Here is a 24099-nt window from a genome sequence, read left to right as displayed (position 1 = left end):
GCCTGTCCTTACTGAACACTGACATGTCTCTAATGAGAAAAGCTGTCTTCCAACATAGGATGGCCCTGGACATCATCACTGCCTCGCCAGGAGGCACCTGTGCCATTAGCCAAGCAGAATGTTGTGTGTTCATACCTGGTGAGTCTTCTGTCTGCTACTGTGTTGTCTTTATTAAATCACATGAGGACACAGTAATGCCCTGAGTGATCCCACCCCCAGCCTAGGGGACTTATAAATCAGTGGTTCTGAACAGGCGGCTCTTGGTGGGAAGAGCTGCCACTGATTTGGGGAATTATTGTCTTAACCTGTGCTTCTCTTGCATGTGCCTGTATTGTTGCTGAGGCATCTGCCTCCAATGTAGCCTGATAGCGGCCAAGAAGGATCCACTTCCGTGCTAGTGAAACCCCTTGGTTTGGTTCTCAGGACCCTTGAGGAAGAAGGGGGGCATGTGAGATTGTCAGAGCTGGTCATGGTCACTAGGGGTGGAGTGTAGGGGGAGGTCATTGAGAGGATGTGACCTTGAGTTTGACCTGCGAGCTGGACCTGGGTGATCAGAGGCTGCTCACCCCCTTCCTCTGTCCTTGGAATGTGCATTCAGCTTCACTTCCTTGCTCCCAGAAGCTCCCCAAGGATGCAGCCTTGAGAGACTAAGGTGGTGTTAAGACCATCTGCATGGTGTCTGTGCCTGAGCCCAGTTACGGCCTCTATATAAAACTTCTAAGATTCTGGCCAGGCAGGTGCAGAGATCTACTATCTTGCAGCGTCCAAGACGAGCCTCATGCATAAATTCTCTTGCTTTTTATTGAGTTTTATTTTATTTTATTGGTCACCCCTCATGGTATGCGGGATCCTAGTTCCCTGACAAGGGATGAACCCGCGCCCCCCGCAGTGGAAGCCCGGAGTCCTAACCACTGGACCGCCAGGGAAGTCCCTCCCTTGCTTTTTAAACCTGCCATCAACCAATCTGGAGCAGCCGCCTCTCTCTTCATTCTCTCCCTGCCCTCCAAGTATAGGGGCCAGTTTCAGATTACACCCTGGAGGCTCCAGAGAAGTTTGCAACCCAGCAGGTTATTTTAATCATCTGTCAAATGATGAAAACAAAACAATTTAGTAACGAATCCCCACCTTGAATACCTTCAATGTGAATTCAGGGATTTAAAAATTACAAAGTACCTTCTTTGTGAATCTGTATCAAGGTGGTATCATGCCGGTATGAGTAGTATTTACCATCTTTTTTGACATGTCTTTGGGGAGAGGAAGGAGGTTGCCCAATCTGAAAAAGGGGAAAATCAGGAAATGAGCAAAGTCTGCCTCTATTGTCCTCAGCTTTCTCCTTTAGGCCCTTTTAGGGCATCTCCACAGCCCTAATCCTTAGTTGCCCAGTGCCTTTAATTTTTTTCTCACTCAGAGGCCATCCTGAAATCAGGTCTCTGAGCCTCTTTTCTTACTAAAGTGGGAGTAACTAACCAGAGCATTTTAACAGGGGTTGAAAGGCCAAAACCAAAAGTCAGGAATCATCCATGAAGTGAGAACATCTGGTAGCTTCCAGGCTTTGGGGCCACCTGAGCCTTCCAGGAAGGATGGAAGGGAGGGCAGGGGAGAATGGGGTGGGAACTCTTGGGCACAGGGAAAGGTCTGATGTTGCAGGGCCAACAGGTAGATTGGGCTTAGCAAGGGAAGAAGGCATCCAGGGGTGCTAACAAAACCCGAGACCTGTAATCCTACAGACAGCCCATTGCCACCTGGCCCACCAGGAAGGGGAGACACCTGGTCACAGGAGGGAGAAAAAGGGCTTAGATTTGCAGAGCACCTACTCTGTGCCAGGTATTGTGTGAGGTGCTCTATGGCTGACACCTCAGTTGACACCCCCGCCCCAACCCTTGACATAGGTTCCCATTTCTGGATGAGGGTACTGAGACCCAGTGAGGCTAGGTCTTTTTTTTTTTTTTTTTTTTTTTTTGCGGTACGCGGGCCTCTCACTGTTGTGGCCTCTCCTGTTGCGGAGCACAGGCTCCGGACGCGCAGGCTCAGCGGCCATGGCTCACGGGCCTAGCCGCTCCGCGGCATGTGGGCTCTTCCTGGACCGGGGCACGAACCCAAGGCTAGGTCTTTGAAGTAATGTGTCTTATTGGACAAACTCTAAGAGGATGGGCCTGCCCAGTTAACACAAAGCCACTGCTGTGGGTGGCTATGCCCATCTGGTATCTGAGTGACCCACTCTGAGGGAACTGAGTCATGGGTCTTGCCTACCTGGCAACGCAGACCTGCTGCTCCTCCAGGCTTCCTCACCACAGTAAGCAGCCCTTGGTCCCGAGACCCGACCCCACCCCACTTAGGCAGATGAGCTGGGCGTCCCAGCCAATCACTGCCATCATCAAGATCCTCCTTCCCATGGCCATGGCTGAGTCCAGCCTGATCATTTTCACCTGGAGGACTGCAGCAGCCTCCTAACTGGTGTCTCCACCGTTGGCCTCCCTGAATCCATTCTTCACAAACCACTCAGAGTGAGCTCCCAAAATGTAAAACTGATCACGCTTTCCCTGTTTAAAACACACCAATATCCCTGTGCCATGCGACTGCTTCCCACTAGCTATCTACCTTACGTTTGTTAGTGTATATATGTCCATGACTCTCTCGCAGCATGGCACAGGGATATCAGCTCGGTGCTTTGTGACTGCCTGGAGGGGTGGGATAGGGAGGGTGGGAGGGAGGGAGACGCAAGAGGGAAGAGATATGGGAACATATGTATATGTATAACTGATTCACTTTGTTATAAAACAGAAACTAACACACCATTGTAAAGCAATTATACCCCAATAAAGATGTTAAAATAAATAAATAAATAAAAAATAAAAATAAAACACACCAAAGGCTTTGTGTTGTCCTCAGGATAAACCCCATCTCCATAACAAGGCCTGGTGTTGCCTGTGCAATCTGACTCCTGCCCTCTCTCCAGCCCCATCGGGAACTCCCTTCCCCTGCTCTCAGGGTTCCAGCCACACTCAGTTCCTGATATGTGCTAGGACTTCCTGCCTCAGGACCTTTGCACAAGCTATTTCCCTTACCTTTATTCCTGTCTTCCTTGCTTTTCAACCTACCTAACACTGCTCAGATGTTCTCTTATCAGAGAGGCATTCTCTGAGCTCCCAATATATTCCTTTCCATTGTGTTGTTTATTCCAATGTATAAGTATCTAGCTACTTTTGTGATTATTTATTTAATGTTTGTCTCCAGGAGAACAGGGACCACGATCTTTTGATTCTTTGTGGTATTCTTGGTGCCAAGCAGAAGGCCTGGCAAATGGTAGGCACTTGGTAAATATGTATTATATAGATGGATAGATGGACAGACAAACAAGTAGATGTTCTTACCGAAAGCTCACGCTGATTTTTCCTTTTGCCTCAGGCTCCAATATGGCTTGGCATAGTACTGTTACTGATCCTGTCTTTATTTAAAATTTTGACATTTTATTAAAATGTTATTTATGTTGATTACTGAGGTTTTTTTTTTTTTTGGTGCCCCCTTAAATTTTGTGCTCAAGGTCAGTACCTCACTAACCATTCCCAAGTTCCAGCCCTGCCCACAGTAAGGAATTAATAATAACTATTGCTAAAATAATTATTATCATATAGATAAGACATAATAGAACAATCATAGGCTTTAGAATCAGACAAACTTAGGTTTCAACCTGGCACATTCATTCATCAATCATCCATTTACTTAAACGTGCTCAATGATTTTTTGAGACCCCGCTCTGTGCCACCTATCTCTCAACATGCTGGGATACAGTGTGACAGAAACACAGCCTCTGCCCTCAGGGAGCTTCCAGTCTAGAAGCTCTGCTGCTGACCAGCTTGTGACCTTCTGTGAGTCATTAGGCTTCCTGAGTCTCAGGTTCTTAATCTGTAACAGAATAATAACAATAACAACAACAATAACAATAATATCATCTGCCTGTATTGCCCAAAGGTTGGGAATTTTAGCAATCAGCTATGTCAATAGACATGAACCCATATCCCAATACAGTGCCCCATCTGGTATTATTTGCAGTTTCAAGGAAGAGGCCCAGAAAAGGTAAGTGTCCTGTCTGGGGTCACACAGCCTTCAGAAGCAGAAACAAGGGCAAATCTAGTTTTCCTGCTTCATGATCAAGGCTCTGCTGCATACAGACAGATCTCCCCTTCCTGTCCCAGCATCTTCCTGAGATCTCGAGGACTGGGAAATGGTGGTGACCCATCCCTTTTGCAGGGAGGACAGTCTTGCCCTGTTGTGGCCCATCCTGGGCATAGTCCAGCCTTGGGGAGGGTCTGAAAGAAAGAGGAGTTAGCAGAGGAGGAAAAGAATAAATTAAAAGAGGAGGAGGAAGAGGCATCCAGAAAAGGGGCCAGGCCATACCCCCTCCAGGGTCTTGCCACCTCCTCCTCCTTCCTTTCCCCAACATTCCCAGGGACAGAGAAGCAGGTCTCAGTGTCCTAGTGGACACAGCTCAGCCTCATACCACCCTTCTCAGGGCAGAACCAGTGGCTGACCTGACCATACTCTCTCTCTTCCATCTCTCAAAAAATCCCACACAGTTTGTGCCAAACTCTTTTAAGACTTCTATCCTCTGCCCCAAAGCAATTGGGGCATCCCAGCTCAGGGTGCAGGAAAAGCAGATGCCCGAGGCCCCTCCTACTGTTACCGAGTCCAAGCTTGTACTGCTCACCACACGACAGACCAATAAATCTAGAGATGAGGTGTTGGGGCAAGGAATAGTGACTTTATTTGGAAATCCAGCAGACCAAGAAGATGGTGGACTAATGTCTCAAAGAACCATCTTACCTAAGTTAGAATTCAGGCTTCTTTTTTAGTAAAAGGGGAGGGGGTGTGGTTGGTTGTTGCCAACTTCCGGGGGTTGAAATCCTTTGTTCTTGTGGCTGTCCACATAGGTCAGGTAAACCGTCAACAGGACAAACGTTATTCTTTGTTCTGCAAATTTTTATCTCTATATGAATGGAAAAGTGTTACACCCTTAAAGGTCAGAGCCTTGAGAATGGGCTATCCTGTATATTTCAGGCTATAGGCAACATTCTTAACTTGTAGCAAAAACAATAGAATACAAAGGTCAAAGTAAAAGAAACAGTACAAATATGGAGTCAGATTTGTTCTTCCCTATTATACTACCCCACCCCCCTCACCTCAGCCAGAGCTTGGGAATTGTCCTACTCTGGATTTAACCCCAATATCACTTTCTTTCAGCTCTCACTCACTGTGCTGGATTCTGTTCTCTTCCAAAACTTTGCCCTGACTCCCAGCCCTCCAGGGCCCCAAGAAGCCAGGGGGCTCCAGGCCTTAGGGTCTATTTGGTAGCGGAGCCTTGCAGGAAGCGCAAAGGGCCATTCCATCAAAACTGTGCTGGACACGTCAAGAATTTGTGTGGTTTCATTTGGGCCTCTGACAGGTCAGGAGCTTAGAAGTGAAGCCGGGCAGGTCAGAACCCTGAGCAGGACACAAGAAGGAGTCCAGGAGTGGGGGATGGAAGCTCCTTTACTTTTAGTCCCGTGTGACAGAAAGCCCACATTAAATGTCCTAGAGAAAAACAAAAATAGCTTATTGGCTTATGTCCCCAAATACTCAAAAAGAGCAAATGCCAGGGTGGCTCAGGGAAAACGAGTCCCAGGGCAAAGGACTCCTCAGCACTGTGGGGTTGACTCCACTTGCTCTTCTGCAGATGCCCCAAGACCACCACAGGACCCCCTCCCCGCCAACGGAGCTGCCTCCCCGCTTCCTTATAAGCTGAGAACTACTGAGGAAGGACCACAGCTGCTGGGTTTGGGAGGTGGGTCCCCACCTGAGACAAAGGATTGACAAGAGCCCCGTGGGACTAACAGCTGCATGGGCAGAGAAGTTCCCTCAGAGAAGGAGGGCAGAGCTTCCAGAAGAAAGAAGGGTGCTGGAAAGAAATAAACAGATGTAAATCTCCCTACTTTATTTTTTCTAAAAAACAAACAAACAAAAAACACCTCTTGGTCTTAAAGTATTGATCTACTTTAAGGCATTGTCTTAAAGTATTACCACGTTAAATGTTTGTGCTCATTTCTACATTATGTGCGTGGTGTGCACACACCCAAAACGTGCGTCACATTTTATCATTTCCATGCCTTTGCCTGAAAGAGTGAGCTCTCATATCAGGAGACCTTGTTTTGAAGCCCAGCTTTGCCCCTTTCTAGCCGTGTGAGCAAATTACTTCACTACTCTGTGCCTGCGTATCCTCATCCCTAAAAGGGGATGATGATTGTACCTATTATACAGGGTTGTAATGAGGATATAATGATAAAATATTTTCAAAACAGTAAGTGGTTTGTGTCCTATTACAACTCTTTGTTATTACCACTATTTGCAGTTACCTCTGACTAGAACGTTCTTCCTTCTTTCTTTGCCTTTTAAAATTGGATACAGTCTCAGTCCAATTTTTGAGACCCAGTTCAAATGCCATCCCTTTCATGCATTTTTCTCCTCCTTCTAATCAAGGGATCTCTCTTGCCTTCCTCTGAAATCCTCACTGGGCCCTAAGGCCTCACAGCTCTAGATGGCAGGGACTTTCTAAGTCCTCTTCATCTCCACCCCAACTAGAATAAAACCATCTTTACTCACACTTACAGTAGGCCTTCTTAACAAGTACTAGCTTAATTAAAAGAAATAAGCCTAAATCTCCCAACAAAGAAAAACTCTGGACCACATATCTTCACTGGTGAAATCCACCAAACACTGAAAGAAGAATTAACATGTCAAACTCTTCCAAAAAATAAAAGAGGAAGGAATACTTCCTAACTCACTCCATGAAGTCAGCATTACCCTGATCTATGAACATATTTTCATATAAATATGTGTACATAATGTTTATAGCAGCACTATTCATAATATCCACAAATTATGAAACAACCCAAATGTCCATCAAATGATGAATGGATAAACAACACGAGAGACTTCTCTGGTGGCGCAGTGGTTAAGAATCCTCCTGCCAATGCAGGGGACACGGGTTGGATCCCTGGCCCGGAAGATCCCACATGCCGCAGAGCAACTAAGCCCGTGTGCCACAACTACTGAGCCTGCACTCTAGGGCCCGCGAGCCACAACTACTGAGCCCGTGTGCTGCAACTACTGAAGCCTCCATGCCTAGAGCCTGTGCTCCGCAACAAGAGAAGCCACCACAATGAAAAGCCCACGCACCACAATGAAGAGTAGCCCCCACTCACTGCAACTAGAGAAAGCCCGAGTGCAGCAGCAAAGACCCAATGCAGCCAAAAATAAATAAATAAAATAAAATAAAATAAAATAAAATAAAATAAATAAATAAATAAATATATGAGATAGAGCCATACAATGGAATATTATTCAGTCATAAAAAATTAAGTACTGATCCCTGTTACAACCTGGATGAACCTTAAAAACATGAAATTAAACATTAAATGAAAGGATCCAAACACAAAAGGCAGCATATAATATTATTCCATTTATATACGAAGCATCCAGAATAGGCAAATCCACAGAGACAGAATGCAGACTAGTGGTTGCCAGGGGCTGGGGGAGGAGAGAAAGAAAGTGACTATTTACTGGCTGTAGGAAATACCTTTTGGGGTGGTGAAAATCTTCTGGAAGTAGACAGAGGTGATGCTTACACAAACTGTGAATGTATTAAATGCCACTAAATTGCACACTTTAAAAAGGATTAACAGTTAATATTATTTGTTTTACCTCTGTAACAACAAAAAGCAATAAGCCTCCTCTTGAATGAGGAAGTATTACTTTTACTTTCAGGAAACTTATACAGATTAGTCAATCTCCATTGCCCAAAGAGGAAATTATCAGTTAGCTTTTACTCATAACAAATCACCCTCAAATTTAGTAGATTAAAACAAGCATTGGGACATCCCTGGCGGTCCAGTGGTTGAGACTTCACCTTCCAGTGCAGGGGGTGTGGGTTCAATCCCTGGTGAGGGAGCTTAGATCCCACATGCCTCACAGCCAAAAAAAAAAAACCCCACCAAATCATAAAACAGCAGCAATATTGTAACAAATTCAATAAAGACTTTTAAAAAAATGGTCCACATCAAAAAAATCTTTACAGAAAAAAAAACCAAGCATTAACAACAAGATACCTCTGCACACCTACTAGAATGGCCAAAATCTGGAAAAATAACAACATCAAAGGCTGGCAAGGATGTGGAACAGCAGAAACTCCCATTCATTGCTGGTGGGGATGCAAAATGGCACAGCCACTTTGGAAGACAACTTGGAGGTTTCTTACGAAACTAAACATACTCTTACCAAATGATCCAGCAATCATGCCCCTTGGTATTTACCCAAAGGAGATGAAAACTTATGTCCACACAGAAACCAGCGCACAGATGTTTATAGTAGCTTTATTCATAATTGCCAAAACTTAGAAGCAACCAAGATGTCCCTTAGTAGGTGAACAGGTAAATAAACTGTGGTACCTCCAGACAGCCCTAAAGCAAATGAGGTATCAAGCCGTGAAAAGACAGGGAGGAAGCTTACAAGCATATTAGTAAGTGAAAGAAGCCAATGTGAAAATGTTGCATACTGCATGATTCCCACTATATGACATTCTGGAAAAGGCAACACTATGGAGACAGCAAAAACTCAGTGATTGCCGGGTTGGGGGTAGGTGGGCGGTAGGGGAGATGAGGAGGCAGAGCACAGAGGATGTTTAGGACAGTGAAAATAGTCTATGACACCATAATGATGGATACACATAACTATACATTTGTCCAAACCCATAGAATGTACACCACCAAGAGTGAACTGTAATGTAAACTATGGTCTTTGGGTGATTATGATGTGTCACTGTTAGGTTCACCAATTGTATCAAATGTACCACTCTGGTGGGGACTATTGATAATGGCGGAGGCTGTGCCTTTTGGGGGTATGGGGTATGAGGGAAACCCCTATACCCCCCCTCAGTTTTGCTATGAATCTAAAACTGCTTTTAAGTGCCAGCATTTATTATTTCTCACAATTCTGTGGGTTGGACGGATGGTTCTCCTGGTCTGAGGCAACTCAGCTGGGGTTCAGTGGTCTAGGATGACCTCTCAGCTGGGACAGCTCTCCATGTGGTTGCTTAACCTTCAAGAGGCTACTATGGGCTGGTACACATAATTGCATAAAGGTTCCCAGCAGAAAACTAGCACAAGTCTCAATGGGCCAGCACTCTTCAAGTCTCTGTTTGCATCACACATTCTACTGTCTCATTTGCCAAAGTAAGTCACATAGCCAAGACCAGAGTCAGTATCGGAAACAACTTCCCAAGGGTATGCATACGGGGTGGGGGGATTTATTGCAGTCATTTTTGTACATAAGCTACCAAAGGAAGGAAGAAGTCAAGTATTTAAACCAAGACCTAATCTCTAATAGCCAAGCTAGAGTTAGGAGAAGTGCTTTGTACAAAACAGAAATCTCTTTATTTGAGTTGATATCACCAAGGCATACAGGAAATGGTCAGAAGATATCTGAGGACCCCCATCCATGTGTGACCACAGAGCAGTTTCAGTTCTACATTATAAAACAGACTTCAGCTGTGGACTCTTTTTTTTTTTTTCTCATTTTTTTTTAAATTTATTTTTGGCTGCATTGGGTCTTCATTGCTGTGCATGGGCTTTCTCTAGTTGCAGCAAGCAGGGGCTACTCTTCATTGCGGTGCGCAGGCTTCTCATTGCGGTGGCTTCTCTTGTTGCGGAGCACGGGCTCTAGGCACACGGGCTTCTGTAGTTGTGGCACACGGGCTCATTAGTTGTGGCTCACGGGCTCTAGAGCGCAGGCTCAGTTGTTGTGGCACACGGGCTTAGCTGCTCCGCGGCATGTGGGATCTTCCCGGATCAGGGATTGAACCCGTGTCCCCTGCATTGGCAGGCGGATTCCCAATCACTGTGCCACCAGGGAAGCCCAAGCTGTGGACTCTTGAATGGAATGCTATTCTTCAGATTTGTTGTGTTTCTCTAAGGAGGGCGTGGGCCCAGTCTTGTAGACATCACGAGAAACAAGAAGACGTGTGGGTTGGATCTTTTATTCCCCTTAGTACTTAAAAAGAAAGGCTTTCCCATGTACAATAGTGAGGCTGTTTAAGATCATACACAAGGGTGGAAGAGGTACACACGGATTATTTCCAAACACAGATATTTACAGTAAGGACACGGAGGAAGTGGTGTAGACCAGGAGTCACCTCACCAGCTACCTGTCTCTGTGGGTCTTGGTCAGGCCTGCCCTAACATTTACAGGACCCAGGGTAAGAATCCATAAGGAGGCCTCTATGTCAGGTGTGCCAATATTTGAACTTTATAAAAGAGCGAACAAACAGATTTAAAAGTACAACGAATTGCTTAATATTGCAGCCCTGTGAAGCTACTGCATATACAGCCCCAGTTTGGGAGTGCATCGCCACAGACCGGAGCACAAAAACAAGCAAGAAAATGAACATGGAGCACCGCCGGGGAAGAACTGCTTGTTTTTCAAGAACGTATGGCGTTCATACCATCTGCGAGGAAAGATTTTGACAAGCTAGCTGGCTTACCTTTTCTCTCACCTAAAGGCTTCTGTGGTTCAAATCTTCCCCGCGGTCCAAAGGGGTGTCGGCCTCCAGTGCTGGCAGTGGCAACCCATCAGCCTTCACAGCCTTTGGACGCACAGCCTTTCAAAGACACAGGGCAGGAGAGGTGGGAAAGCATTTTCCCTTGAGTCATGAACTGTGTTTGTCACAAGAGTGGATGTTTAGTATTGAAGGTCATGCCAGGCCAGCCCTGAGTACCACATCCCGAGAGACAGAGGTTCCTTTGTGTTCTCTGATGAATTTATTGTGTGTTTGCGACATGAAGAATGCTCCAAAGCATGGGGTCCAGGCATAGTCCCCTCCTGTCTGGGTCTTAAAGGAGTACCAGTCCGGGCACTTTGAAAGTTGGGACGTGTTAGGTAGGTGATAACTGTTGTCTGCCACCAGAAGCAGCTGTCCCAGGGTGTCAACCTACGGCATGGTTTGTGCCAGAGTTGCCACAAAGGACACAACTTACACAGGCGCTGGATGGAATACTTTACTCACGTAGAGAAGAGACAGAGCAAGATGAGCTTCAACAGTGAGTGTCGTTCCTCCCCACAGGCAGTGGGTACCATCTTGCAGCCAACTTAGGAGAATGATCTGCAACCCCTCTTGGGCTACAAGTGAAGGGTCCCATTCCCTCCCCACTGGGAACAGGTGGAGGGAGGGTTGGCCTGGTGCCCTATGTCGTACAAGCTTAGGCAAAACAAAGGTGCACGCGTTGAGTCCAGAACACAGAAAGATAATCCCACATGAGGCAATAAACCCAGCACAGCTGTGCAGCGCTTTATCTCTTGGGAAGGAAGTGTTCCAGCCCCAAGGCCTCTCTTCTGTGGCCCTGAAGGGGTTGAAAGATCACATACCCCAGAATGCCTTTCCCAGTGGGATGCGCACCTGGCCTGAGAGAGAACTAGATCACTACCTCACCTTTGCTTGGGACAACAACCTGAACTCAAAGGACCTTTCTTGCTCACCACACATCCATCAGATGAGGCCAGACACCCGGGATGGTTTCACGTGGAAACTCAAGGAACAGCAACCAATGCAGGGAAGAACCACAACTTCAGGCCTCTCTCCTGAAAAGGGACTTGTGCATGGAACACCATCCAGATTTCAAGACCTGCCCAGCATGCAGACACATAACACATGGAGTGATGAGAAAGGAGGGAGGGCAAAGTTGAAAGTAACAGCAGAAAATTCCCGTAGACTAAGTGCAGGTCTGAGAAAAAAGATGAGCTACCCCAGCGAGGGGACATCTTAGCTCAAATATGCTAACTTTGTAATAGGATAGGGCAGCTCAGCTTATGCTAGATAAACGTGTTGTGCAAGCCCAGATACTGGAGTGTGGCAAGAGCAGTGTTTACAGGCAGAGATGACAAGATATCTGGTATCTCTAAGGGAAGAAGCTAGCAGGTGTCCTAAGCAGTATTGTGAAATTATTATAGTGAGTGCTTCACGTAGCAAACACCTCGTCTCAAAGGAACTGCCCAAAGCACAGTTCCTGGAGCGTAGTAAGTGTTCAAGAAGCATTGGCTGTTGTTATCATCAGCTCTGGAAGACCGCTGAGGCTGGAGCAGCTGATGTGGAGATGCACAGCCTGCTCCCTCGGTTATGCCAAGCTAAGTAGCAAACAGAGCTGATGTGATTCTTAAATGTCACCAATGCTGCTTGGTGGTGGAGGAGAGGAAAATCAATAAAAGACTCAGGAAGTACACAAAAACTACTCACAAAATGTTTTCTATACCAGAGAGGTCAAGAAACGGCAGTATATTGTGAAATTGGACATTTGCGCCTTCACTGTTTCTTTTGCTGAACCAACATTCGTTCGGTACTGTGTCAGACACCTCTGTACACACCACTTCTAGTCTGTCAGTGCCATCTCTTACTCTGGCCACCACTACAGCAACCAGTCCTGCACAGGCCTTGTCCAGCTCCACATAGGTATAATCTGACAGCACCTCACCTTGCCATCATGCATACCCCTCTTTTCCTGTATCAGGGACTCTCTGATGCTGACATAAAGGACCTGAAGGAATCTGTTCGGTACTCAGGCACGTGCAACTTGGAGGTATTGGACAAGGACTCATGACTACAGGGACTTGGAAGTCACTGGGTAGCATCCACAACAAAGGAGAAAGTCAGCGAGTGGATAGAATGACTTGTCCCATGGAAGCCAGCCAGCCTCTTCCCTCAGTCACGACAGTGCTAGTGCAGCAAGCTCTTGGCTATGGTGGCAAGGACGGCGGCTATGCGTGGGCCCAACAGTGTGGACTCTCTCTCATCAAGGCCCCTTTAACTATTGCCACTGCTGAATGCCTAACCTTCCAGCAGCAGAAGTAGATGTCAAGTCTCAATATGGCGCCCAGCTCCAAGGAGAAAATACAGCCATATGGTGACCTGTTGATTATCTTGGACCTCTGCCACCCTGCAAGGGAGAACAATCCAACCTTTGCAAGACTGACACGTACTCCAGATGTGGGGTTTTTTTCCCTACCAGCAGTACCTCTGCCAATGGTCCAAGGACTTACAGAATGTCTGATCACTCAGTATGGTGTTTGTACAAGATGGTTCAAGTCAGGGGATCCATTTTATAGCAAATGGTGTGAGTCAGTGGGTATATGGGATCCACTGGTATTAGCATATACTTAATCACCCAGATCAAGAGAATGGTGGGCTGTTAATAATTTAGCTGAGGCAATAACAAACTTCAGGGTTGGGACCTTCCCAGAGTTCAGTATATGCACTGAATCAAAAGTTGTCAGATGATGCTATGTCGCCAGTGGCTAAAACACTCAGGAACCAAGGAGTTGGCCCCTCTCCATAATTCCCAGTCATCTATTTGTGGTTCCCATCCCTGCAACATTAGGCTCTGCTGGATTCCTGGGGAGAAGGCAGGGGTGGGTAGTAGAGATGTGCTAGTATGAGTACACAGTATGGGTTCTTTTGAACCTGGAAGAACTAATACAACCATCTTGAAGGAGGCTTTGTGATGGATTAGACGTAATAAAGGCACAAACACATTGGAGGGAAGCAAAGGGTGGACCGTATTGTGTATTACTTCACATCCTTGCAAACTCACCCTTTAACTCAGCCACTGCTCAGCCATCACTTCCTTAGATTTACACAAGCTTCATGCAGGTCTCTTGCCTCATAACTCTATAGCTTCCTGCCCTGGGGCTTTCTCTGATCCTGAGCTGTGGAAATCATGATAGAACATAACACACATGCATTAGCAAACCAGAAATGTGAGGAATTTAATATTTGTGATCCACCACTGGCCAGTGAAGGGTTGTCCCCACCATCTATTGCTGTGTAACAAACCACCCAAAGCTTAGTGGTATAAAATGACCACGATTGTATTCTACTGACAAATTCTATGGGTCAGAAATTCATACGGGGCACAGCCCAGATGGCTCATCTCTGCTGATGATGCCTGGGGCATGCTTGGGAGGACACAATTAGCAAGAAATGACTCAAAGGGATGGGCAACCATCTAGAGCAGTGTTGTCCAATAAAAATACAATGCAAGTCACATATGGAATTTTAAATTTTTTAATAGCCGTATTAAAAAAGTAAAACAGGGGAGTTCCCTGGCAGTCCAGTGGTTAGGACTCGGCACTTTCACTGCCTTGGCCCAGGTTCAATCCCTGGTTTGGGTATTAAGATCCCACAAGCTACGTGGCATGGCTTTAAAAAAAAAAAAAAAAAAAAGTAAAACAGATGAAATAATTTTCATAATGTATTTTCTTTAATCCAATATATCCAAACCTTATCATTTCCACATGTAATCGATATAAAAAATTATTGAGATGCTTTTACATTTTGGGGGGGTACTAAGTCTTTGCAACCCAGTGTATAGTTTATACTTTCAGAATATCTCAATTTAGATTAGCCCCATTTAAAGTGCTCAGTAGCCACATGTGGCTAGTAGTTGCTATATTGGGCAGTGCAGATCTACAGGCTTCCTCACTCCCATGTCTGGCACTTAGGCTGGGACGACTTGAAGGCTATGCTCATTTGGGACTGTCAACCAGAACACCTGCACGTAGTTTGGGCTTCCTCACAGCATGGCAGCCTCAAGTTAGTCACTCTTCTTAAATGGTGGCTCAGGGCTCCAAGACCAAGTGTCCCCAGTGATCAAGGTTCAAGCCCCATGGTTCTTCACACCCTAGCTTCAGAGGTCACATGGCATGCTCCATTGATGGAACCAGTCACAAGCCCTCTCTGCTTCAAGACGAGAAAACAGAGACCCCACTGTTTGAAGAGAAAAGCACGTCAACGAATTTGTGGCCATATTTTAAAATGCCACAGGGATGAAAGCCAGGAGCTAAATGTTTCTCCTTTCTTCCTCCAGGCAAAATATTCTGCAATGCATTCATAAGGCACTTCAAAAAGTCCCAGCAGAATCAAACACTAATCCCCACCAACTGGTCCAGGCTCTCATTCCTGCTCCTAGGAATACTTCCCAAATTATCGAGCCTCACCCCATAGTTCTCATGCTCTGCTTTCAGGGGAATCTAAACTAGGAACAAAGATACAAAAATCCCTGCTTTCATGGAGTTTATGTTCTAGAAAAAGAGACAGATATTAAAAGATTTACAAGTAAGGTATATAGTATATTAGATAGTGTTAAGTGCACAGGAGAAAAAATTAAGACAAGAAATTTGGGCAGAGGGAGATTATAATTTTAGATAGAGTGTCCCAGAAAGACTAACCAGAAAAATAACATTTGAGTAAGGAGCTGAAGGAAGTTAGGGAGAAAGTAATACAGTAATTTAAGGGAAGAGTAACGAAGGCAGAGGGAACAAAGGTCTCTGAACCAGCCTGTATAACTGAAGCAGAATGAGTGAGGGGAAGTAATAGGGTCTGAAAACAGAGAGAAAACAGGGACCAGAGCACAAAGGGGCTTGTAGGCTCTTAGAAGGATTGGGCTTTACACTGGGGAGATTAAAAAGCCATGGGCGGGGTTTAAACAGGATTGACTTGATCTGATTTACATTTTAACAGGATCGCTCTGGCTGCAATGTTGAGAATGAAGTGAAACAGGGCAAGGGCAGAGGAAGGAGACAAATTAGGAGGTTTTTGCAAGAATCCTGGTGAGAGATAAGGTTGGCTTGGACAAGATGGAGAGGGTAGATGTGGTGAAAAATAATAAGATTCTGGACACATTTTTGAAAGTAGACCCAAAAGTATTTATTAATGGATTGGATGTGGGGGTGAAACAAAGAGAGGGATAACATGACCGGGTTCACACGTTAGAGCATCCTCTCTGGTCACCCCTGATGACAGGCTGCTCATGCCCTTGAATGGGGTTAACTCCCGAGGAAAAAATTCTGGTTAAAGTATTCAGTGAACCTCCTAGAGGAAGTATCCTTCATAAACTAGTCCCTCCCTTTGCCTGTATCCATTGGGCAGTTGGGAAAGCCTCAAGTCATCCTTGCCCTCTACTTCCTGTTACCTTCCCAGCCTTGTTCCCTTTTTTAGAAATAGTGTGTTGTCTGTTATTCAGCCAAAGAACAGCATTCTGACCTCCGCCTTGTGACTTCCTGGTCCCCCTCTTCTTATAAATACAAGGGCAGAGCTGGGGTCTGGGGGAGTCAGAGAGCAGAGAGCCCAGGAGTCCTCAGGCTGGTACTGGCTGTGCACGGGGAAGATGAAGACCTCAATAGCTGCCCTCTCCTGCCTCATCCTTGCTGCCCAGGCTGCAGTTGGTGAGTTCAGTGAGCCTTCTCACAGGTGGGCAGGTGGATGGTGACCCTCAGTCCAGGGAGGAGACGCAGAGGGACACCTTTGTCCCAATAGGGATGTGATACTTGGTTAAAAGCAGCAGCAGTAGGTATAGACCTCTCCCTGCAGCCTTCGGTCCCTGGGGAAAACTGTATACAGGTGACTGGTCCCACCTGGGGAAACAATTCTCTCCCTTTCATGGCCAGAATTATATGACACTTTCTCTTAGCTGATATAGGACTATTATCAGCTACATCAAGAGAACTGTAGTAAAATTGTAAATCTGTAGAAAGAGGTATAGAATTCTATGATGTTAGAGTTATTATATACCCTCTGGTGTAAAACTATCATTTCAGGGAGGAAATTGGACAAGCCGGGCGAGTGACTCACCCAAGTCTACTTAACCACATTTATTTATTTATTTAACAAATAAATATCTAGTCCTTTCTGTGTGAAAGCAGGCACCGTTCTAAGTGTCTTACAGATATTAATACATTGGATCCTCCTAACAATGCTGTGGGGTAGACTATCAGCAAATTATATGGTTTTGCTTATTATTATTCTCATTTTACAAATGAGAAAGCTGAGGCATAGAAACCGTAGGTAATTTGCTCGAGATCACACAGCCATAAGCGGTGGCATTAGGATACAAGCTAGTTAGCAAGCTGTTATGGAAAGACATGTCATTTAAGACTTTATTTTGCAAGCCCCACTCACATCATACCAAGCGTGTTGAAGTGTGTGCACATGCCTCATTTAATATAATTCATATGTAACTATATAAGAAATGAACTAAAAGTTTAGTTGTGTTTGCGTAATTAGCATAGTACAGGTCTACAACCCCTTATCAAAATCTCTGGGGCTAGATGTATTTTGGAATGCAGAATTTTTCAGGTTTTAAAAAGATAATAAAATATGACCCAGCAATTCCTTTTCTTGATATACCCAAAAAAATTGAAAGCAGATACATGAAGAGATACCTGTACAACCGTGCTAACAGCAGCATGAATTTTAATCTCCAAAAGGGGGAGGCAACCCAAGTGTCCACTGACAAACAAATGGATTGAAAAACAGGGTATATACATACAATGGAATATTATTCCGCCTGAAAAAATAAGGAAATTCTGATACATGCTACAACATGGATGAATATTGAAGACATAATGATAAGTGAGACAAGCCAGTCACAAAAGGACAAATAGTATAATTCCACTCATATGTGGTACTTCAAGTAGTTAAATTCAGAGACAGACAGTAGAATGGCGGTGGCCCAGGGGATGGGGTAGGGGGAAATGGGGAGTTATTGTTTAACGGGTACAGAGTTTCAGTTTTGCAAGAAAAAATTTCCATGGATGGATTGTGATGAGTTGCACAATATGTGACTGTACTTAATGTTACTGAACTGTACACTTAGAGATGATTAAAATTGTATACTTTATATTATGTACATTTTATCACATTCTAAAAATATATATATTTTAAAAGGTAACACATACCTGGACGTTACTTAACATCCCTGACAGAGTCTGAGAGACACATTAACCAAACACAGTAATATTTCTGCAGCAAACACATTTACTCCTATGTTAAAGGAGTAAATAAAGCCTGTAGATAGCCTCACTTCACTTTGGGTGACATTGTACCACCAAATCATTTAATGAAACATTTGTCTGCTTCCAGAGTCCTGTGAATTCCAAAAATGTGTAGAAAGCATTGTGGACCGTATCACATTATGTAGCTAGTCAACTGATTTATTTGTGTTGGATTTGCAATTTGCTTTTTGTATTCAAGTCAATAGAATGTTTTCATGTCTCAAACTTCTTCAAACGTTCCCTGAAAAGTCTCAGGGCCTTGGTAGAGAAAATGGGTCTGGAGGCAGGTCTGGTCCAGTGGTCCAGCATCCTTGCCTCCCTACCAGGGGATGGGGTTGAGGAATGAGATAGATGGAGATGTTGAAACAACTGCTTCCCAGTAATTTTTCTTCCCTTCTCTACTGTTTCTCTCAAATAGAACACCTGATGCCGAACCTGAAGAACGAATACGTCATGTCTCACGGAGGTAAAGTTTTGTTATGGTATATATATATCTGCTCAATGGCTTCGGTCTACCTCGTTTACAGGGCCTGGGGGGAGAGGAGGGTCCTATGGGTGGTGAACATCTCCAAGGAATTTCAGGATGGGCCATGGGTCTACAGGTGGCCTCTTCCGTAGATGACTTCTATTCCACCTGGCTGTCCCAAGAGCTGGCTCATCTGGGGGAGGGGGGAGGGGTGTTCTCTGATGCCCCTGCAGGCCTCAGACCCTTCCTCTTCTGGGAGGAATGGTCCTGCTCTGTTGTGGCCCCGCCTGGATGCCCTCCGACACACAGCTCAATCCTGGGGAGAGTGAAGCAAGGAGACACCAGCAAGTGCTGGCAGAGAAGGAAAACATCACTTTCGAGTCTTGCACCTTCTTACCCTTCCCAGTACTCAGGAGGAAAGGGGGAAAGGATCTAGTTTTCCTCAGACTCAGTCCTTACGTGACCCTTTCTCTTGCAGTAGGCTTTCACCGTCCCACTGACTGCTGCTTCTCTTACACCCAAGTAAAAATCTGATGTGTATTCATGAAAGATTATGTAGAAACAACCAGTGCATGTTCCCGGCCTGCTGTCATGTAAGTGCCAAGCTCACTGGCCATGTCTGGGGGTGTGGGGGGAGGCACCTGATGGATGGATGTCCAGAAAAGTCCCACCCTCTGGATCCTGCCAGGTCAGTTGAGGCTTATGTCCTCATTAGGATCCATCAGGTATGAGATGTTCCCAGGGAAGAGGGAAGCTAGGGAAGGAAGGAGAGAGCAGGAGGGACGCTGCCCAAGGAAACTCCATGAGTCACTAAGGGAGTCTCGGAGCCTGAGGGAGGGTCTCAGAGAGGGGCCACTGAGCTCCTGCAGCAGAGAAAGGAAAGAACAGGCTGGGCCGAGTGGGAATCTGAGGGGCAGGGAGGATGGGCCTCCCCATTCCCATTTGCTGAACCCTCCTCTGTTTGTAATCTTTCCCCCCTTTGCTCCCCAGCTTCATCACCAAAAGGGAGCAGCATGTCTGTGCTAACCCCAAAGATGAGAATGTTCAGAAATGCATGTTGGACCTGAAGCTAAGATCAGTGACCAAGGACCTGAGAACACTATCTCTTGAGAAGAGATACTTGGAGTAGGCCCCCTCACCTCCATCTCTCTAGCCCAGACTACCTCCTAGGTGGGCCCTGGCCTGAATTATTTTTTAAAAAGCAACAATTACTGTTCTGTTCTGGTTACAAAAGCAGTGCATTAATAAAGAGTATCCAATTTAACTTTAACTTCAAGAGGAAAAAGAATCTGTCGGAATTGCTGAACTTTGGATTTGCGTTTTTGTCAAAACAAGACATCATAGTAGAGTTTTTTAAAAGCTAAAAACATGACATTCAAGTATAGATTGAATATGTGTCGAAGATGTATTTAACCCATTAATGAAGGAACAATTAAACTGATTCAAAGATCATCTGAGGAACAGAGGTTTATATAGTTATCGGGGATGGCATTCTGAAATGTTGTTAGAGAAAAACAAATTAATATCCTATAGGGCAGGGGTCCCCAACTCCTGGGCCGTGGACCGGTACCAGTCCGCAGCCTGTTAGGAGCCTGGCTGCACAGCAGGAGGCAAGTGGCGGGTGAGCGAGAGAGCAAAGCTTCTGCCACTCCCCAGTGCTCGCATTGCCACCTGAACCATCTCCCCTGCACCCCATCTGTGGAAAAACTGTCTTCCACAAAACCGGTCCCTGGTGCCAAAAAGGTTGGGGACCGCTGCTATAGGGCAATAAATCTGTAACTTTGGGGATTATCTTTTCTACTAGACAAAAATCCCTTGCATCTGTGCTTGGTAAAAAGCTACAAGTTACAAGACATAGAGAAGGAACCACAATAAGACATGTAGGGGGGCAGACTTATGATGTAGTCAAGTCCCATACTCCCTGGTAGGTGACCCACAGACTGGAGAATAACTCCATTGCAGAGGTTCTCCCACAAGAGTGAGAGGTCTGAGCCCCACATCAGGCTCCCCAGCCCAGGGGTCCTGAACCAGGAAGACAAGCCCCCAGAGCATTTGGCTTTGAAGGCCAGCAGGGCTTAATTTTGGCAGTCCCAGAGAACTGGGGGAAATAGAGACCTTACTCTTTAAGGGCACACACAAAATCTCACAGGCCTTGGGACCCAGAGCAAAAGCAAACATTTGATAGGAGCCTCGGTCAGACCTACCTGCTGATCTTGGGGAGTCTCCCAGAGAGGCAGGAGGCAACCGCAGCTCACCCTGGGGACATAGACACTGGCAGTAGGTATCCTTGGGAGCTCCTCCTACCATGTGGACACTGGCGCTGGGGGGCACCTCTGTGGAATCTTCCCTCTAGCTTATTGCTCCAGGATCCAGCCCTGCTCTGGCCCAACAGCTTGTAGGCACCACTGCTGGGACACCTCAGGCCAAGCAAGTCACTGGGTGGGAACACAGCCTCACCATCAGCAGACAGGCTGCCTTAAGACCCCCTGAGCCTACAACCGCCTCTGGACATGGCCTCACCCACCAGAGTTCCAGAACCCAGCTCCACTTACCGGGGGGCAGGCACCAGCCCCAGAATCCTCAGGGCCCCAGCTCTGCCCTACAGGAAGCCTGCTTTAGCCTCTGGACAAGCCTCACCCACCAGGGGGCAGACACCACATGCAAGAAAACCACAATCCCACAGCCTACAAAACCAGCCTGCCCACCAGCAGGCCAGATCCTACCTTGGGACCAGCTGGGCCTCAATCTTGCCCACTAGCAGGCCAACACAAGCTTTGGGACAACCCGGACATCATCACAGCCAATTTATCAGGACCTGCTCACCCCCACCACCAGTGATCTGACACCAGCTCTGGGACCCCTGAGCCCTGAAACCAGACTCCAGGATCCGGCTCTGCCTGCCAGTAGTCTGGCACTAACCCCAAGACCTGGCTTCGCCCACCAGTAGGCAGATAACACCCTGGAGTCTTCTAGATCCTGACTCTGCCCACCAGTGAGCCAGCACTAGCCCTGGGGCTCCCTGGAGTTCTGCAGTCAGCAGCCTTGTGACCAGGCCCTACTAACCAGCAGCCAACAGCTCCATACAAGGCAGAACCTGGCAAACAAAGAGACCAGAGCCAACTAAGCCTATCAGACACCCACATAGCCCGCCACAACAGAAGGAACCACACAGCCCCCACAGGGGGAACCCCTAAAGCACACAGCTTGGATGATGAGAGGGGCATGTACGGCTGGGATGCACAGGACGTCTCCTGCGGAAGGCCACTTCTCCAAGGTTAAGAAATATAATTCATGTACCAGATACCTAAAAATACAAACAGCAACTTAGGCAAAATGAGGTGACTGAGGAAGATGCACCAGACAAAGCAACAAGATTAAATAAATCTCAGAAGAAGAACTAAGTGAAGTGGAGATAGGCAATCTACCCAAGAAAGAGTTCAGGGTAGCAACTGTAAAGGTGACCAAAGAACTTGGGAGAAAAATGGATGCACAGAGCAAGAAGTGAGAAGTCGGGCTTCCCTGGTGGCACAGTGGTTGAGAGTCTGCCTGCCGATGCAGGGGACACGGGTTCGTGCCCCGGTCCGGGAAGATCCCACATGCCACGGAGCGGCTAGGCCCGTGAGCCATGGCTGCTGAGCCTACGCGTCCGGAGCCTGTGCTCCGTAATGGGAGAGGCCACAACAGTGAGAGGCCGGCGTACCGCAAAAAAACAAAAAAACAAACAAACAAAAAACCACAGAAATTCTGATTCAGTAGGACTAGGTGGGGCAAAGAATCAGCATTTCCACCAAGTTCCCAGGTAATGCTGATGCTGCAGGGTGGAGTGGAAATTTGAAGAGCAACTCTCACTCTCAACACTGTAACTTCAGCATTGTTTGCAACTTTTATATAAAGCACATATTTCTTTAGTAACCAAAAACTAATTTCAAAGAATTGAAAAAAAAAGAATCTTCATTGTCTTTTCAAGGACAAACAACAAAATGGGCCAGCTTTTGACTTGTGTTAATTCTTGATTGTTTTCATGATGAAGCTTATCAAAGCTACTTAATTATAAAAGAAATATACAATTGGGAAAAGTTTAAATATGGCTAAATAAGTCTGACAACCAATTTTGAATTTTTAAAAGTAAAAATCTTAGAAGGGCAAAATAACTAGAAAAATATGTGCTTTAAAGCTGTAAAAAGAAAAATCCATATTTTTACTATTTCACTTTTAGAACCACAGACAAGACTTTTAAAGTAAAGGAAAAAAAAGATTTTAAAAGTAATATAGCTCATTCCCTTTTCTCTTGGTGTGAGCCAGTGCTTGGACAGAGGGCATGACCCACTTGGTTGAGGCCGGTGGAGCTGGAAGACTTCTCACACACAGGCAATGAAGCAAAGAAGTAAACATATTAAGGGTCCCACCCACCCTTTCTATATTATTCAATTTTTTTTTAATCAGTGCATATGTGTTGCTTTGAAAAACATTTTTAACATTTTTTAAAATAATTTTATTTATTTATTTTTGGCTGCATTGGGTCTGGGTTGCTCTGCGCGGGCTACTCTTCATTGCAGTGCGCGGGCTTCTCATTGCAGTGGCTTCTCTTGTTGTGGAGAACGGGTTCTGGACACACGGGCTTCAGTAGTTGTGGCATGTGGGCTCAGTAGTTGTGGCTCGCGGGCTCTACAGCACAGGCTCAGTAGCTGCGGCGCACGGGCTTAGTTGCTCCGCGGCATGTGGGATCTTCACGGACCAGGGCTTGAACCCGTGTCCCCTGCATTGGCAGGCAGAATCTTAACCACTGTGCCACCAGAGAAGTCCGATATTTTAAACATTTTTTAAACAGGCACTGCATACTCACCAGTGAGCAGCAGGAGAACCTTTAAGGTCTCTGATTATGTTGCCACTGAAGTCCATTCATCCCACTGTTTTGCAATTTTCATTTACTTTTTTGAGTCCCTCTTCACGCTATGAGTCCTCTGAAGTCAGGGTCACCTCCAAGCCTAGCCCATGATATTATGGCAAAGAAGTGATGTGGTCACTACCATTCTCTCTTGTCCCTGGGCACACAGATGATCTATATTTTCCTTACCTTTGTCATTAAGTTGGAGCCAGGTGACTTCATTTTGTCCATAGAGTGTAAGTGAAAGTAATTTATACTATTTCCAGAACTGGGCCATAAAAATCTGCCCATCCCTCTCTGCTTCTCCCCTTTTGTAGTAAACTTGGAGGCCTCTTGTGGAAAATGGCGGCATTACAAGATAGAAGAAGACTTGGTCCCTGAATGGGTGCATGAAACAGCCTTCTCCAACACATTCACACTCATCCCACTGCTGGCCCACACTGGACTGTGACATGAGCCAGAAATAAACCTTCATGTAATGAATCCCCTGAGATTTAGGGGTTGTTCATTATAGCAATGAGCGTAACCAGACTAATGTGGGTAGGAATTCAATAACTGCTTGAAAAATAAAGGACTTTCCTGTAGAGATCCTAGCAACAACTTGGCAAGTAGGCTAGTCTCCACAAAAACAAAGTAATCATTATTTCTTCCCAACTCATATTCTTCCCAGAAACATCTTGTTTCCTTAGATTGTTCCTAACGACAACTGTTATCACTTGACTTGAGGAGTTTAAATAGTGTTATTGTTGATAACAAATACAGAACATTTTGAATAAATTACTGTCTTGGCTCCTAAGCATGAGAATTCAGCTGTTTCCTGTGAGATATACATACTTAGACCAGC

The 24099-nt window shown here is 45.8% G+C and overlaps 1 protein-coding gene and 1 pseudogene across 1 annotated transcript in view; both read left to right on the top strand.

Annotated features, from left to right (window-relative positions):
• The window catches only part of LOC101273776 (C-C motif chemokine 5), an 85271-nt gene that overhangs the window by 22229 nt on the left and 38943 nt on the right, over window positions 1-24099 (top strand). The gene's annotated exons all lie outside the window — the stretch shown is intronic.
• Window positions 16135-19822, top strand: LOC101282980 (C-C motif chemokine 3-like 1; annotated as a pseudogene).

Source organism: Orcinus orca, chromosome 19, assembly GCF_937001465.1.
Source record: "Orcinus orca chromosome 19, mOrcOrc1.1, whole genome shotgun sequence".
In the NCBI taxonomy this organism is placed as follows: domain Eukaryota; kingdom Metazoa; phylum Chordata; class Mammalia; order Artiodactyla; family Delphinidae; genus Orcinus; species Orcinus orca.
The sequence above is the reverse complement of the archived record's forward strand: the minus strand, read 5'-3'. Positions and strand labels throughout refer to the sequence as shown.